Genomic DNA, 15,858 nt, shown 5'->3' on the forward strand with positions numbered 1-15,858 from the left:
GTCGAAAAAGAGTTGGACACAACTTAGCAGCTAAGCAACAACAAGAGATTAACACAACATTGTAAAGCAACTTTACTCCAATTAATTTAAAAAAATTAAGAGCTTCTGTTCATCAAAATACACCATAAAGAGTACAAAAAGACAAGTCTGTCTCTGAAGGCTGTCTGCCAAAGACTTTGGCTATATTACCTACATATCTAGAGTATATTAAAAACTCTTAAAAGTGAAAAAATAGGTAACTCAGTAGAAACATTAAATAAAAATACATAGACAGATAGTTCCAGAAGAAGCAACATGAGCAGCCAACAGATATGTGGAAAGCTGTTTAACTCATTGGAATTCAGAGAAAAGCAAAGCTGAACTGCAGCAGGCTGCCATTCCTTGTTCCTTCTGTCAGATGGGTAAGTGTTTAAAAATTGGATAATAAGTACTGGTGAGGAGATGTAGTGAAGTGAATTATCTTATAGGACTGTCAGGAAAGGACATTTATACACTAATTTGTAAAACCTCTTAAAGGGGGTGGGCAAAAGGGTATTTGCTTTTTCATTATTCTATAGTAAATTATGTTTGTGTGTGATCTATTTCACAATTAAACATTTAAAACAATAATCTTGGGGTTTCCCCGGTGGTCAGGTGGTTAAGAATCCACCTGCCAGGGGACACAGGTTTGATTCCTGGTCCGGGAAGATCCCACATGCCACGTGTCAACTGAGTCCATGTACCACAACCACTGAGCCTGTGTTCTGGAGCCCAGGAGCGGCAACTACTGAGCCCACGTGCAGAACTACGGAAGCCCGTGCACACAGAGCCTGTGTTACACAGCAAGAGAAGCCTCCGCAACGAGAGCTCCACACGCCACACCTAGAGAGTAGCCCCCACTTGCCACAACTAGAGAAGCCCGAATAAAGAGACGACCCAATGCAGCAAAAATTATACAAATTAAAAAAAATGTATAAGACAATAAACTTTTAAAATTGCACTTTAAGAATTATGGAAAACATGGTCTTGGTGGCCCCAGCTTAATTACATTGGAAACATTTTGTAACATATCATCCTGCTTTTTCCTCCTGCCCACCTGTTTGGAACTGGTCCTTGGTTCCATCACCGCATAAGCAGTGGGTAGCATGATTCTTTGATTGATGTGACATGCCAGTCTGAACAAATCCACTTCATCACTTGACTCTCTTGAGGATTGGTGAATAAAGGGGTGAGAGGGCAGAGCATCGAAGTCTTTTCCATCCCTACACACCATCCTATGAGGAAGCTCAGGGAGGACACCTACCGTCTGGTGATGTCAGAGGGGTTAATTAAGAAGAGTTGGTGTCATTTCCAATAATTAATAGGGATCAGAATTTACAGAAGGCACAAAGAGGGGCTGGCAGGTGTACCAAAATGAATCTGCCCAGAACCACGCAGCCACAGCTGTTACATCTCAGAATGTATTTTTCGAATCACCTTAGCTTTTTGAAAAGTCCAACCATGAGAATAGCCTGATTCCTACAAAGTTCAGTGCACCTGAAAACAGGAAGAAGGGCCCCACAAAATGCCATATGGGCATGTCTACCCAGTGGCCTTAAAAACGGACACAAATCTATTTCTCAGAGAAGCGTATTCTGAAGCTTCATCTCCAGAATCTTGAATTTAATGACAGAAATAGGCTCCTCTCTGTTAACTTTTGAATGGAAGTAACCAATCCTCATGGGGCTTCCCAAGAGGCACCAGTGGTAAAGAACTTGCCTAACAATGCTGGAGATGTAAGAGATGCAGGTGCGATCCCTGGGCAGATTGGCAAGATCCCCTGGAGGAGGACATAGCAACCCACTCCAGTATTCTTGCCTGGAGAATCCCCTGGACAGAGGAACCTGGAGGGCTACACTCCGTGGGGTCGCAAAGAGTCAGACACAACTTAGCGACTAAACAACAAAAAAACCAATCTTTATAATGAGTTATCAAGTAGTCTGAAGCAGAATTTCAAACAACCCCATGCTGGTGAGCACAGGAAAATAGGTTAGAAAAATAAAGCAAAGTCTGAATCTGTCCTTGTGGAACGGGTGGTGAAGTCCTCCTAGAATCCGCCCCCTTCCACCACTCAGAGAAGACACCCCAGAAACCACTTCCAATACTACGTGAGTACACAGCAGTCTCCCTCAGGTGAACTTTGCCAATTGTACATGACCTTGCTTCCAATGCCAGGAACGAAACAGTAACCACTAGAGGGCATAGGAAACCTTATTAGAAATAAAAGTGCCCCAGAGAAAACCATTAGCGCCTGAAAAACTGAAACCCATAAAATGTTCTCTAAGCCAAATACTGCTGGAAAAGAAAAAGGGAGGGAGAGAGGGGGCATTATTTTTTTAAATGCAATTGCTTCCTGTAAAGCCTGATTCTCCTTTTGGAATATGAATGAAATAGGTAAAATTAGTTCATGTGCCTCTTTTGCCATTGATGTGAAGCAATTTCTAACCTACCTTACAGTTTAGATTAGCCTGAAGATACCAGTGTCTTTTGAAAAAAAAAAAAAAATTCATCCTGAAAGGTCTTTTATGAAAAGTAATACAGTGGCTATTAAAGATTACAGCCTTGTTGGCTCACAAAACCGACACTTTCCTGACTTGCTCTGCTTAGAAAAGATTTCAGAGGTCACTTGAACTGAAGAGATGGGGCCTAGTGTGGAGATTTTGTTTGGGAAATAGTATGATCTTCTCTTTTAGGAATTTGATCGTACCCTGAGCTCACCGGACTATAAGGCGATAATCACGCTGCTGGCTAATCCCTTTGACTGGTTTATGGCCCTGGTTTGCACTGATGCAGTTGAAGGTAGTAGCTGGTGATATTCATCTCCATCTGCGTATGCCTCTTTCTCCAGAAAGTAAGAAATGCATATCAGCCTTGGAATCCTACTTTGTCATGAAAATGGATTGGTAGTCATGCTATGACTTCACTTGCAACCCTATTTCCTCTTGTGTCTGCTGAAGTCAAATTATCTCCTTATTACCAAAACCACTGGGAGTTACTAGCTAACTCTTAATAAACACTGATGCTCAAGGAAGATGAGAGCCTTTCCTGGTTCTGCACCTGCCTGGGAAAGGATGGAGCAGAGGCCATGCACTGGAAGGAGACACTGAGGGAAGTTTTGTTTATTCCAACAGACAGTCATTAGTTTTAAACCTGCAGGAAGAATAGAAGTCAAGGGAGAAATTGTCAAGAAAGAGTAAAAAATTATCTTGTGAGTTATTTGGTTAAATGGAGTTCCTGGCAGATTAGAAGGAAAAGAAAGAGTGAAAAATGAGCCAAATGAGATTAATTCATTATAATAGAGCATATGTTGATATGGAGACTTCTGTTCACTTTGTCTTTGGGAAGAGCATTGTGGATGAAGGGCAAACGGGAACTTTTGGGTGACACTCTCATGTCTAATATAAAGGACTCAGTTGTGTGCGACTCTTTGCGATGCCATGGACCATAGCCCGCCAGGCTCCTCTGCCCATGGAATTTTCCCAGGCAGGAATACTGGAGTAGGTAGCCATTCCATCCTCCAGGCGATCTTCCCAACTGAGGGATCAAAGCTGGGTCTCCTGCATTGCAGGCAGATTCTTTATGATCTGAGCCACCAGGGAAGCCCTAGAAATAGGTATAGTTTCCAGACCAAATAATTTAATAGCATCTCATCTAAAACTCCCTGGGGTGTTAGAGGGACCCCAAGTGAATAGAAATTGTAAGAATTAAGCTCTCTCCTTAAAAGGCAGTCCTGGTGCTTAATTATTTTCTGTATACTTGGCTTGGTGTGTGCTACAGTGGAGACGTTCCAATTCAGAATGAAGAGAAACCACTAAGCCATGGGATCAGGATATGGCAACAGTGATGATGCAGGTGATGATGAGAGCAAATTCTTTGTAGTGCTTGTTTGTAAGCACCTTACATTTGTTGTTTAATCGCTCAGTCATGTCTGACCCTTAGCAACCCCGTGGACTGCAGCATGCCAAGCTTCCCTGTCCTTCACTGTCTCCCAGAGTTTGCTCAAACTCCTGTCTGCACCTTACACATATTAGCTCATTTAATTCTTCCAATAACCCCGTGAGTTAGTGATTATTATTAATGTCCCCATTTTATAGATGGAACTGAAGCACTGAGATTAGGAGACGGGCACAAGGTCAGAGAAGTAGTAGACAGGGGAAATGGAGTTGGACTCAATTTATCTCAGAATCTACAATGTTAACCACTGGTCGAACGTCTTCTCTAATGGATAAATACACTTTGCTAGCATTTTTATTGCTCCTTATTTTATTTTACTGTATCATTGCATTCTACTATTATATTACTTTATTGTCCACTAAAAGAGAGGATCATATTTCCCAAACAAAATCTCCACACACTGGGCCCCATCTCTTCAGTTCAAGTGGCCTCTGAAATCTTTTCTAAGCAGAGCAGGTCAGGAAAGTGTTGGTTTTGTGAGCCAACAAGGCTTTAATCTTAATAGCCACTGTATTACTTTTCATAAAAGACCTTTCAGGATGAATTTTTTTTCCCCCAAAAGACACTGGTATCTTCGGGGTGATCTAAACTGTAAGGTAGGTTAGAAATTTTTACTGTCCACTATCACTTATGATTGCATGAATGAAACATAGGAGTGTAGTCGGCTGTACATCCATGTCATTCAGGGGTCCCAGGCCAGCTACTTGGATCCCTGGTTAAGGAGATCGCCTCATTATCACGGCAAGAACTACAGACATGTTAGGTGCCGTGTTGTAACGCAACGACCACAGGATGGAGTCTGCAGACCTGAGGCCCGTTGTGACTTACCCATTTCTGAGCTCTGAGCTCTCAGCTAAGTGGCTCAGCATCCCTGATCCCCTTATGGCTTCTTCGTAAGGTGCAGAAAATAGTAACGACTACTTCTCTGACTGCTAAAAAGTTTGTATGAATTGTCACAGGTAATGTGCCTATAGTAGACAAGAAATATGTAGACGCTCCCTCCGTTTACCCAGGTGCCTTGTGTTCACTCTCCATGACATCTTATTACCGGTAAATCCTTTATTTCTCTCCCAACTGTGTAACAAAGAACACCTGTTTTCTCTTTCCTAGTCAATACTCTTTTTAAATTTCTCCTCATGACAAAATTGTCTAACAAAAATTATAACTTACATTTATGTAGTGCTTGCTATGTGCTAGGCATGGATCTACATACTTCATCTATACAAATTCATGTAATCCCCACATCAACCCCCCAAATTAGGAGCTATATCTGATATATTTTATACATAATTTTCACATTAATAAACTGAAGCACAGGTAGCAATTAAAATCACACAATCAGTACATGTTGGAGTCAGGACTTGAACTCAGATTCTGTGGGGCTTACCTTCTACAAATGGTGCCAAAGATTCTCTGATGGCGCCTAGGGACCTCTGTCCAGGACTCTGCCGGTTCTGGGTGCACCTTGTTAATATATGACTAATAGCAAATTGACCTAATTGCATCAATATTTGCTCATTTTAGAAAAGACAACACTGCCTTCTTCCCCCAGTGCAGAACAAACAGACCTGCCATCTTTAAGTAGGGTTGAACCAACCAACCCAATCCCATTCTTTCAAATGATTGCTCTTTGTGACTGCAGTTTCTTAAATGCAATTAGATAATTCCCTCTAGGAGAAACAGAAACAATCTAATATTTTCCTTCCAAATAATTGCATTTTAATTAATTGACGGAACTGAGTCCTCATAGTCAATTGCTACTCGACAGCCTGTTTCTTGCTAAGTAGCCTCAGTCATATACAACTGTTTGCTGCCCCAAGGCCTGTATGTAGCCTGCCAGGCTCCTCTGTCCATGGGATTCTCCAGGCAAGAATACCGGAGTGGGTTGCCATGCTCTCCAGGGGATCTTCCCAACCCAGGGATCGAACCCATGTTTCTTACATCTCCTGCATTAGCAGGCAGGTTCTTTACCACTAGCGCCACCTGGGAAGCCCACCTTATGTTGATGCTGCTGCTGCTGCTGCTAAGTCATGTCAGTCATGTCCGACTCTGTGTGACCCCATAGACGGCAGCCCACCAGGCTCTGCCATCCCTGGGATTCTCTAGGCAAGAACACTGGAGTGGGTTGCCATTTCCTTCTCTAATGCATGAAAGTGAAAAGTGAAAGTGAAGTCGCTCAGTCGTGTCCGACTCTTTGCGACCCCATGGACTGTAGCCTACCAGGCTCCTCCGTCCATGGATTTTCCAGGCAAGCGTACTGGAGTGGGGTGCCATTGCCTTCTCTGCACCTTATGTTGACCACTTCTAAACTGCCAGGTGTGGAGAGAATGGGATGTTGATATTTTTGCTTACATCAGCATGTTTGTGTCCACAGATTGCTGGAGACTTCTCTTTTCTAATAACATAATTATTCAAGTGTCTGCACACATTGTATACACACCCAAGTAATAATTTCAAAACACATCATATTTTTTAGAACAGATGTGCCACAACTGCCAGAAGAATCAAAACAAGCCATCGTTTGGTGCCATGAGCATACTTCTCTTAATTTGCTTTCCCCCCCTCCCCTTAGGTGTTAAACGACTGTCATTAATTGCGTCGTCTCCAGAGCCTAATCAAGTTCATTTACAGCATGAAATATTTTTCCACAATAGGACACAACTTCTATTAGTTTCCCTAGGCTTGATGATATGCTTAGATTCCTAAAATATTAAAACTGAGGGTCCCTGAGGGACCACCTAATTTATCCCCCTAATTTTACTGGTGGGGAAACTCCTGATATATGGTTCACAGTGGGGAAGAGAGGCAAGGATCTAGAATGGGGGAAGGATGCTATTTCTATTTCTTTTTCTAAATTTCCTTGCCAGCGCCGACAACTCATTTTCTTTGGAATTTTTTTTTCTTGCTCTGTTTTCTTTGATCTCCATCCCTCTTGTTCGGTCTTGGCGTCAACTGAAGCCTGGGTCACAGATCTGTCTCCTTCACACTCTGAAAGCTCCCGTCGTTCACTGCTATCACCACAGGAAGGAGGCTTTCTTTGGGGAGAAGTGGGAGATGCGATGGTGAAATTGCGTCTCCTGACCACATGGTAGATACATTGAAATTGAATCTAAGATTCCTCTTTTCATGACAGCCTCCTCTGCCGACTGGACTCTGGAGAGGTACGTTCCCACCTCCCACTGTGCTCCTTTTATCTCTTCAGCCCATTCCTTGACTTCTCTCACCAGATATCTCCAGTGTGTACATACCTTTTCGGAGTCACTGTGTTGCTCTTGCTAACCTGTCCCCTCAGGCACCTTCCTTTCTGTGAGCTTCAGCTTCTCCGTGCATTTTCCTAAAGAAAAACACTTCTTTCCCTAACAGAAACTCCGCCAACAACAAGGCAATAATACTTAAAAAAAAAAAAAATAAAAACAGTTCTATCACAACAGAAATATGTTTAAAGGGCCTTTTGAACAATTAGATGAAAGCACTTCATTCCATTAGGGTAGGTCAGGTAAGGCAACGTTTGTCCTGGAAAACTAAGGAGGCAAGGTTGGGGAGGAAAGTGTACTAGGCAAATAGAGCTACCTGGAGGTGGATACCTATAGAATCAGAGGCCCACTGAGGGCACGGAGGGATTTCACAGTTCCGATGGCACTGGGAGATGACGTAGGAGAAGACAGGGTCTCTTATAAGTATTTAGATGGGTACCAAGATCTGTTCCTCTGGTTCTTGAACCCCTTCACTACTCATACTTACTTTCCATCCACTCCATCCACCTGAGTCCAGGCTGCCACACCTTTTTCTTGGGCTATTTTGAGGTACAGATGCAAGTGAGAACATGATACATTAGGACAATGGATTGTAAACTCAGGACAGAGTAAAAATGTGTGGAGTGATAGGAGACAATCTGAGGAGATGAATAGGTGCCAAGACTATTTCCAAGGTCAACTTTGCATCTACTCAACTCTTTTAGGTCTTGGCTAACTAACAAATCTATTTTTCCAACTCCTAGGAGGGAGCATTCCACCACCAATGTCTCTCTCCCATGCCCCTCTGGAAAAAACATGAATGAATTAAGATTCTAGTAAATTTCCAGCATAGTATAAAGTTTGTTATGAAAATGAATATCAAAATAATAGTATTGTATTGATAGAGATCAAAGAAACTCATAGCAACATTCCACATTTACAAGAATGGGTTGTAATAACGTTTAGTTATTTCTGGCCATCTGTTGGAACATGGAAATAGCCTCATTATATGTAAACACATAATAACAGTAGTTATTAAAATTTGATTCCCTTTGTAGTATATTCAAACAAAATGAGAAGCAGAGATGCTAAGGTACGTTTTCTATGAATGTAGAATTAGAGAAATAATTAGATGTTAAAAAAAAAAGCCCTAGGGTTTGAAAATTCTTTCTAGGATATCTGAAATTTTTATTAGAAAATTCAAGATGCCCCATAGATTAACCTAACCGTTAGCCTAACCTTCATCACCCAGATCTGGGTATGTCTTGTACAGGGAGGTCCACAGTCATGGATATGCTATGCCTTGCTATGCTGTTGTACTGATGTGTCTGTCCAAATCCTTTACATCTACCGAGGCTCTAATAAGTGCTAACCTCCTGCCCTTGTTTTGGGTGGGGAAAGGGCTCTACTACCCCCACCGGATTTTTTTACTTTTGCTAGTTTTGATCTCATGTGCTTTTGTAAAGTATAGCAACAGTTTGTTGGGTCCCAAGTCTCTGCCAGGCACCCTGAACAATATTTTTCATGTTCAATTTCAACAACCTCAGCTATTGAATGAGTGCTCAGCACTAGAGACTTAGTAAGCTAAACTGCCAATATTTAGTTCATCTTCTTGGTTTTCCAAAGCTAGCGTTCTTCTTGTATATTCCTGTTCTTATGCCATCAGGTTTTCCCTGTGGGACTTGTAGGCTAGTTAGAGTCTGAAAGCCTTTTCTTTGACATCCATTGAAAGAAAGATATCTAACACTTTGAATCAATCTAAGTTTAGGCTTTATAGTTGAAGTATTCTTACTACTCATTCATTCACACTTGAAATTTCTTTGAATACATGAATACATGAGGGCTAAGTCGCTTCAGTAGTGTTTGACTCTTTGTGACCCCTTGGACTGTAGCCCGCCAGGATCCTCTGTTTATGAAATTCTCCTGGCAAGAATACTGGCGTGGGTAGCCATGCCCTGCTCCAGGGGATCTTCCCTACCCAGGGATCAAACCTGCATCCCTTTTGTCTCCATCATTGGCAGGCAGATTCTTTACCACTAGCGCCACCTGGGAAGCCCCCCTTTGAATACAGGTAGTGGGAGAAGGCAATGGCACCCCACTCCAGTACTCTTGCCTGGAAAATCCCATGGGCGGAGGAGCCTGGTAGGCTGCAGTCCATGGGGTCGCTAAGAGTCGGACACGACTGAGTGACTTCCCTTTCACTTTTCACTTTCATGCATTGGAGGAGGAAATGGCAACCCACTCCAGTGTTCTTGCCTGGAGAATCCCAGGGACGGCGGGGCCTGGTGGGCTGCCGTCTATGGGGTCGCACAGAGTCGGACACGACTGAAGCGACTTAGCAGCAGCAGCAGTCCTTATTTTGCAGATGCAAACTGAAACCATGAAAAGTGATTTTAATAATCAATTTGGGAAATTATGTTTGCTTCTTGATCTTTAACTTTATGCTGAAACATTAAAACCTCTCTAAGTCAGTTGTAAACATAAAGGGAAATAATGAAAATAGTAAAACAATGTGAACTTAATATACTAAAATTTAAAACACTAAGACATTGAGAGTGAAAGTGCTTCATTTTTTTTGTAAAAAAGTATCGAGAGTAGTTTGAGCAGAGCATAGGGCTTCCCTCATGGCTCAAACGGTAAAGAATCTTCCTGCAATGCAGGAGACCTGGGTTCAGCCCCTGGGTTTGGAAGATCCCCTGGAGGAGGGCATGGCAACCCACTCGAGTATTTTTGCCTGGAGAATCCCATGGACAGAGAAGCCAGTGGGCTATAGTTCATGGGGTCACAAAGAGTCGGACACGACTGAGTGATCTACACTTTCACTTCTTTCTTTCACTCTACTTTCTTCGCATTGTAGAACTTAAAACCTGCGTGGAAGAAGCATCTTTCCCATGTGCAGATGAATTGTCATACTCTTTTCTAAGCCTGAGTCACTGTTCAACATCCTGTTCTTGGTGCCTCCAGTGTCATGAAACGTTGCTGGGTATTCTTTTAACGTGAAGCCTTTTGGCCAGCTTCACTTCCTCTGGGACATCTTTATCTTCAACCAGTTAAAAATAGAACTACCATAGGACCCAGCATCTCCATTTAGGGTTTATACCGAAAAGAATTGAAGTCAGGATCTCCAGGCAACACCTGCCTGCTCCGGTCACTGCAGTACTGTTCACAGCAGCCAGCTTTTGGAAATAGCCCACATTCCCGTCAACACGTGAATGGACGCAAAAAACGTGGCTTATATTTACACAATGGGCTTCCCAAGTGGCACCAGTGGTAGAGAATCCATCTGCCAATGCAGGAGACACTGGAGACGCAGGTTCTAGGTTTGTCATAGCTTTTCTTCCAAGGAACAAATCTCTTTTAATTTCATGGCTGCAGTCACCATTTGCAGTGATTTTGGAGCCCAAGAAAATAAAATCTTCCACTGATTCCACTTTTTCTCCATCTATTTGCCATGACGTGATGGGACCGGATGTCATGATCTTAGTGTTTTGAGTATTAAGTTTTAAGCCAGCTTTTTCACAGGTATATATGTATGTCAAATTCATCAAGTCATAGACATTAAATATGTAGCTGTATATCAATTATACAGTTGATATTGTATATCAATTATACGGTTTAAAATTGTTTTTTTAACAAGACCTTCTAAGTTCAGAAAAGGAAAAGTAAATTTTCTGGGGAATCCGAAAGCTTTGTTCCTGCTTTTGGTACTATGTGAAAGAGTCACTTTTAGTCTTTCTCAACACAAATCTTTAAATCTGCTCTTCAGAGAATTATTTCCATGAACATGTATTTGTCCAGTTCTTGAAGTCAATGAAAAAAAAAACCCTGCTTTCACTAATATTTACTTACTGCAGTTAACAGATCTAAATGTTAAATGGCAGCTGGCCACCTTAGTATCCACTGGGAGTTTTTTATCTTCTTTTAGACATGAATTTGTTTGACTCTGTCATCCCAGACTTTCTTTGTGATAAGTCAAGATATTTGCTCATATAAATAGTTTAGGAAGAAATACAAGGAGCCTCTGAAAGAATTTTTTAAGAGGTGATAGATTTAAATCTAGATTCGCTCTGTACTCTGGTGGCTCACATGGTAAAGAATCTGCCTGCAATGTGGGAGACCCAGTTTTGATTCCCTGGGTCGGGAAGATCTCCTGGAGAAGGGAATGGCTACCCACTCCAGTATTCTTGCCTGGTGAATTCCATGGACAGAGGAGTCTGGCGGCCAGTCCATGGGGTCACAAAGAGTCAGACACAACTGAGCAACTAACACACTTTCTCTCCATACAACACCATACAACCCTTCAATTCTTTCTTCCTATTTTTTAAACACAGTTTAAAAAAAAAAAAAAGATACTTCATCAGTGCAATCTCTCCAGACTTGAAGTGTCTTCTGTAAAGGGCCTAAAGCAAGCCCTACTGGGGGCTGAAAGAATAGCTACCCTTTCTGTAACATGTGGTATGTGAAGGGCGTCTGACTTTCATTGTCATTGTGCAAGGCTATACTGCAATGGAATGCAGGAGGGAGCTTTCAGAATGATTATCTTGTGATTTTTAAAGAGCCTTAATTATGCTAAAGGTGATATTTGACCAATTCTTTCAACAATGTGGAGGGGCGGGGGAGACTTTATGTTCAAATGACTTAGTTCCTTAATTATTTTAAAGGTTCTCTGCCTGTGAAGAGGTCTTCTCCCACCTCCCCCCTCCCCACCCCCATGAGGGGAGCCCTTGGGCACTTTCTTTGGAGGAGGCAGTCCTGAGTTCCACCAGGCAGATTAGCCTCAAGGACCTGCTTGAATAAAAGGAACAATGGAGATCAAACTGCATGGCTGTGATTGTAAGCTTCGTTCTTCCAAATTCCCCCATGCTTTGGAGTAGGTGGAAGTTCAGGACCTGCCATCTGTCCAACAAAGAGTAATGGTTCCAGCTGTGTCCTCTCCTATACTACCCACTTATCCCTTCAAAGATCTAAGAACAGGAGTCAGATTTCGAATAAAAAGCACACAGTCCTCTTTTGATAGATCAGGACCATCTTGGTGAGGTGGAGGAAACTGTGCTTTCCCAAATGAAGTAATTCAGCAAGCCTGAATTTGTTTGGAAAATAGCACTGCAAACATCTTCAGGGAATTTCATTGTTAGAGGATGCTCTAAAATGGTAAAAAAGAAATTTTAAAGCAAAAAAGAGGATTAGCAATAAAACTACTAGTAAGTAAACATCAAAACTAGGGACAATTAATATTAATTCAACAGACATTTAGTGAGCAAATACTTTGTGCCTGGCAAGGCTGCTCTGGATGTTCGTGCAATGTGCAGACTGAACAAAATCACCTGGCTACACACAAAGAAAGGGTTTCCTTGGTGGCTCAGTAATAAAGAATCTGCCTGGCAATGCAGGAGACACAGGTTTGATCCCTGTGTTGGGAAGATTCTCCGGAGAAGGAAATGGCAACCCACTCCAGTATTCTTGCCTGGGAAATTCCATGGACAGAGGAACCTGAGGGGGTCACAGTCCATCAAGTCACAAAGAGTTGGACATGATTTAACAACTAAACAACAACTCACAAAGGAACCGTGCATCCAGAGTTAGGAAAGGTTTTTGGCTCTCGGGATAAAATGATAACCCCAAAAGACAGTCTCTCTCCTAATAGAGCTTACATTTCAGCGGAGGATGCAGACAGATTAGTAGGCAATTATATATATGAGTGTGTTGATGTTATGTTTGTGGAGTGCTGTGGGCACACTCACGTGGATTCTGATCCAGGTAGAGGCTCCCTGGAGAAGGTAGCCAATAGGCTGACACCAGGAGGTAACTAGGATTTAAACAGGCCCACATGCAGACTGTGGGCAACGGGAAGGAATGAAAGTGGCAAAAAACCAACAGTGTTACTGAGTTTGGTACTGGCTCTGCTTGAATGCCCTTTTAGTTGGAGCATCAAGAATAAGGATAAAGCATGAGGCTGGAGAGGTGGGCAAAGTCTTTCTCATGCAGAGGCCAGTTGCCTATAGTGAAATGGCTGGAGCAGTGAGCAAATGTTTTCAATCAAGAAGGGAAAGGGGCCAGGTGACGGGATCTGCATTTTGAAGAGACCATTCTGAGTACAAGGTCCAGACTGATTTTAGGAGAATGGGAGCAGAGGGAAAATATAAGTGAGATGGCTTTGAACATACCCCACATTGTAGTTTTTACTTTGAAGCCATGTTAATAGTGTGTTTCAACAACATTTAAATAAATTAAGTAATCACTTAGAGTTGAATCTAAAATAAAATGGATGACCTTAACTATGTATCTATTTGGTGACAAAACCACATGAAGAAGAGTTATTCCAAATGACTTTAAAAAACAAATTGATTGTCTGACTCTGGTGAGATAGATACAGAGGCAAAAGTACTGTGGAAAAACATTCCTATACTGTTTTCAGCAATTGTTTTATTACAGGAAATATTAATGTGATTATTCTAAGATTTTTCTGTGTGTTTTGTGAACAATATCAAACCAGTAGTTACATGAGCTTTTCAGCAGAATTAAAAGGAGATATAAAATTGATGAGGTTAGGTGAAAATTTATAGGCTTGGATTTGAACTATAAAATTATGCTACTTTTTTGTGCAGAACATAATATTTATTTATTTACATATATTTATATTTATTATATATTTTTAATTTTAATATATATATTTAATTTTAATATATATTTAAATATAAATATACATATTTATATTTATTAAATATTATGTTCTGCACAAAAAAGTAGCATAAATTTATAGTTCAAATCCAAGCCTATAAATTTTCACCTAACCTCACTGATTTTATATAAATGAATATTATAATATTTATTTATATAGATGTATTTATTTACATTTATATAAATAAATATATATTATTTATATAGATGTATTTATTTACATTTATATAAATAAATATATATTATTTATATAGATGTATTTATTTACATTTATATAAATAAATATATATTATTTATATTATTGTATTGTATTGTTATACAATCTATTGATTATATTATTTATATTGTTTATATTTATTTAAGAAAAATATATTATTTTCTACTGTGTCCACTGAAAATGTTAGAAACAATGGCCAACTCATTTGCCATGATACAATTAGTGCACAGAATGTTATCTATAAATACTGAAGGGGATCAGAGATCTCTTGAGAATAAATTATCCTAGGTCTAATGCACAATGTTTACAAAATGAGCCTGGAGTATCTTTTCACACTAAAAGAGCCTGTCTGAATTAGCTCCCATCAGCCAAAGATGAGAAAACTTCCATTAATAAATAAGTATGATGGATTAAAACACATATCTTAGTTTGGGTTGCTATAACAGGAATATAGACATAGACTCGGCAGCTTATAAACAATTGAAATTTTTCACAGCTCTGGAGGCTGGAAATCCAAAATTAGAGTGCCCCATGGCCAGGTGTGGAGACCCTCTTCTAGGTTGCAGGCTGCTAACTTCTCCTGTGTCTTTACATGGTGGACAGCAGAGAGAGAAGCAAGCTCTCTGGCGAGTCTTAAAAGGGCACTAATCCCATCCATTAGGGTTCCACCCTCATGACCTTATGTTATCCTAATTACCTTCCAAAGGCCCCACCCTTAAAAAATTTTTTTTTTCTTTTTTTTCTTTTTGGCTGTGTCGGGTCTTCATCGCTGGCTGGGCTTTTCTCCAGTTGCGGTGAGCAGGGGCTGCTCTTCGTTGCAGTGTGTGGGCTTCTCACTGTGGTGGCTTCTCTTGTTGCAGAGCAGGAGCTCTAGGGCACTTGGGCTTCAGTAATTGCTGCACATGGGCTCAGTGGCTGTGGCTCCTGGGTTCTGGAGCACAGGCTCAACAACTGTGGTGCACAGGATTACTTGCTCTAAGGCATGTGGGAACTTCCCGGACCAGGGATTGAACCTCTGTCTCCTGTGTTGGCACTGAGCCACTGGGGAAGCCTGGTCTCACCCCGTAATACTATCATACTGGGGAGTAGGATTTTAAGATAAGAATGATGGGGAAACATGATCAGTCTTTAACAAACTACAAACATGTTTAAATACATGAATTCACAACAAAACCAGAAACAAAACAATATGCAAACCAACAAAACAAATTCATCACTGGTCAGCACTGGGGGATGAGAATGACTGGTCTAATGACCAAAATTCCTTGAAAGTTTCAGCCATATGTAAACTCTTAGAGCAAATAGTCAGCTCCTGGATACACCTCAGATTTAAGCAGTATAGCATGTCTATGTGGTTTCTGTTTTGCAATGCTTAAAAATTTTGTTTACATTATAGGTCTAAGAGAAAGCACATTATTACTTAAAGCAATAAGCCTCACTCACCAACCTGATAGCACCTTTCTCATTATAAATGGAACTGCAGTTCTCTTTGGGCTGTTACCAAAATTTTTCTAAGGCCCTTCCATCATGTAAATGAGATTTCCTAATCAGTTATGCACAAAGAATTCCCAGCATTCTAAAGAAGCTAATTCTTCTAAGTTTAAATCAGTAAGTGTATCTTTTTAAAAATACGAACAGTGACAGCTACAGAAGTAAATATCAAACACATAAAGGCATTTCTTCCATTAAGTAATTTCCAAAGATTGTCATTTTCTTAAAGGCAAAACAAACAGAAAAAGACTAATACAAATTTTAGCT

The sequence above is a fragment of the Bubalus bubalis genome, chromosome 13 (genome assembly GCF_019923935.1).
Source record: "Bubalus bubalis isolate 160015118507 breed Murrah chromosome 13, NDDB_SH_1, whole genome shotgun sequence".
In the NCBI taxonomy this organism is placed as follows: domain Eukaryota; kingdom Metazoa; phylum Chordata; class Mammalia; order Artiodactyla; family Bovidae; genus Bubalus; species Bubalus bubalis.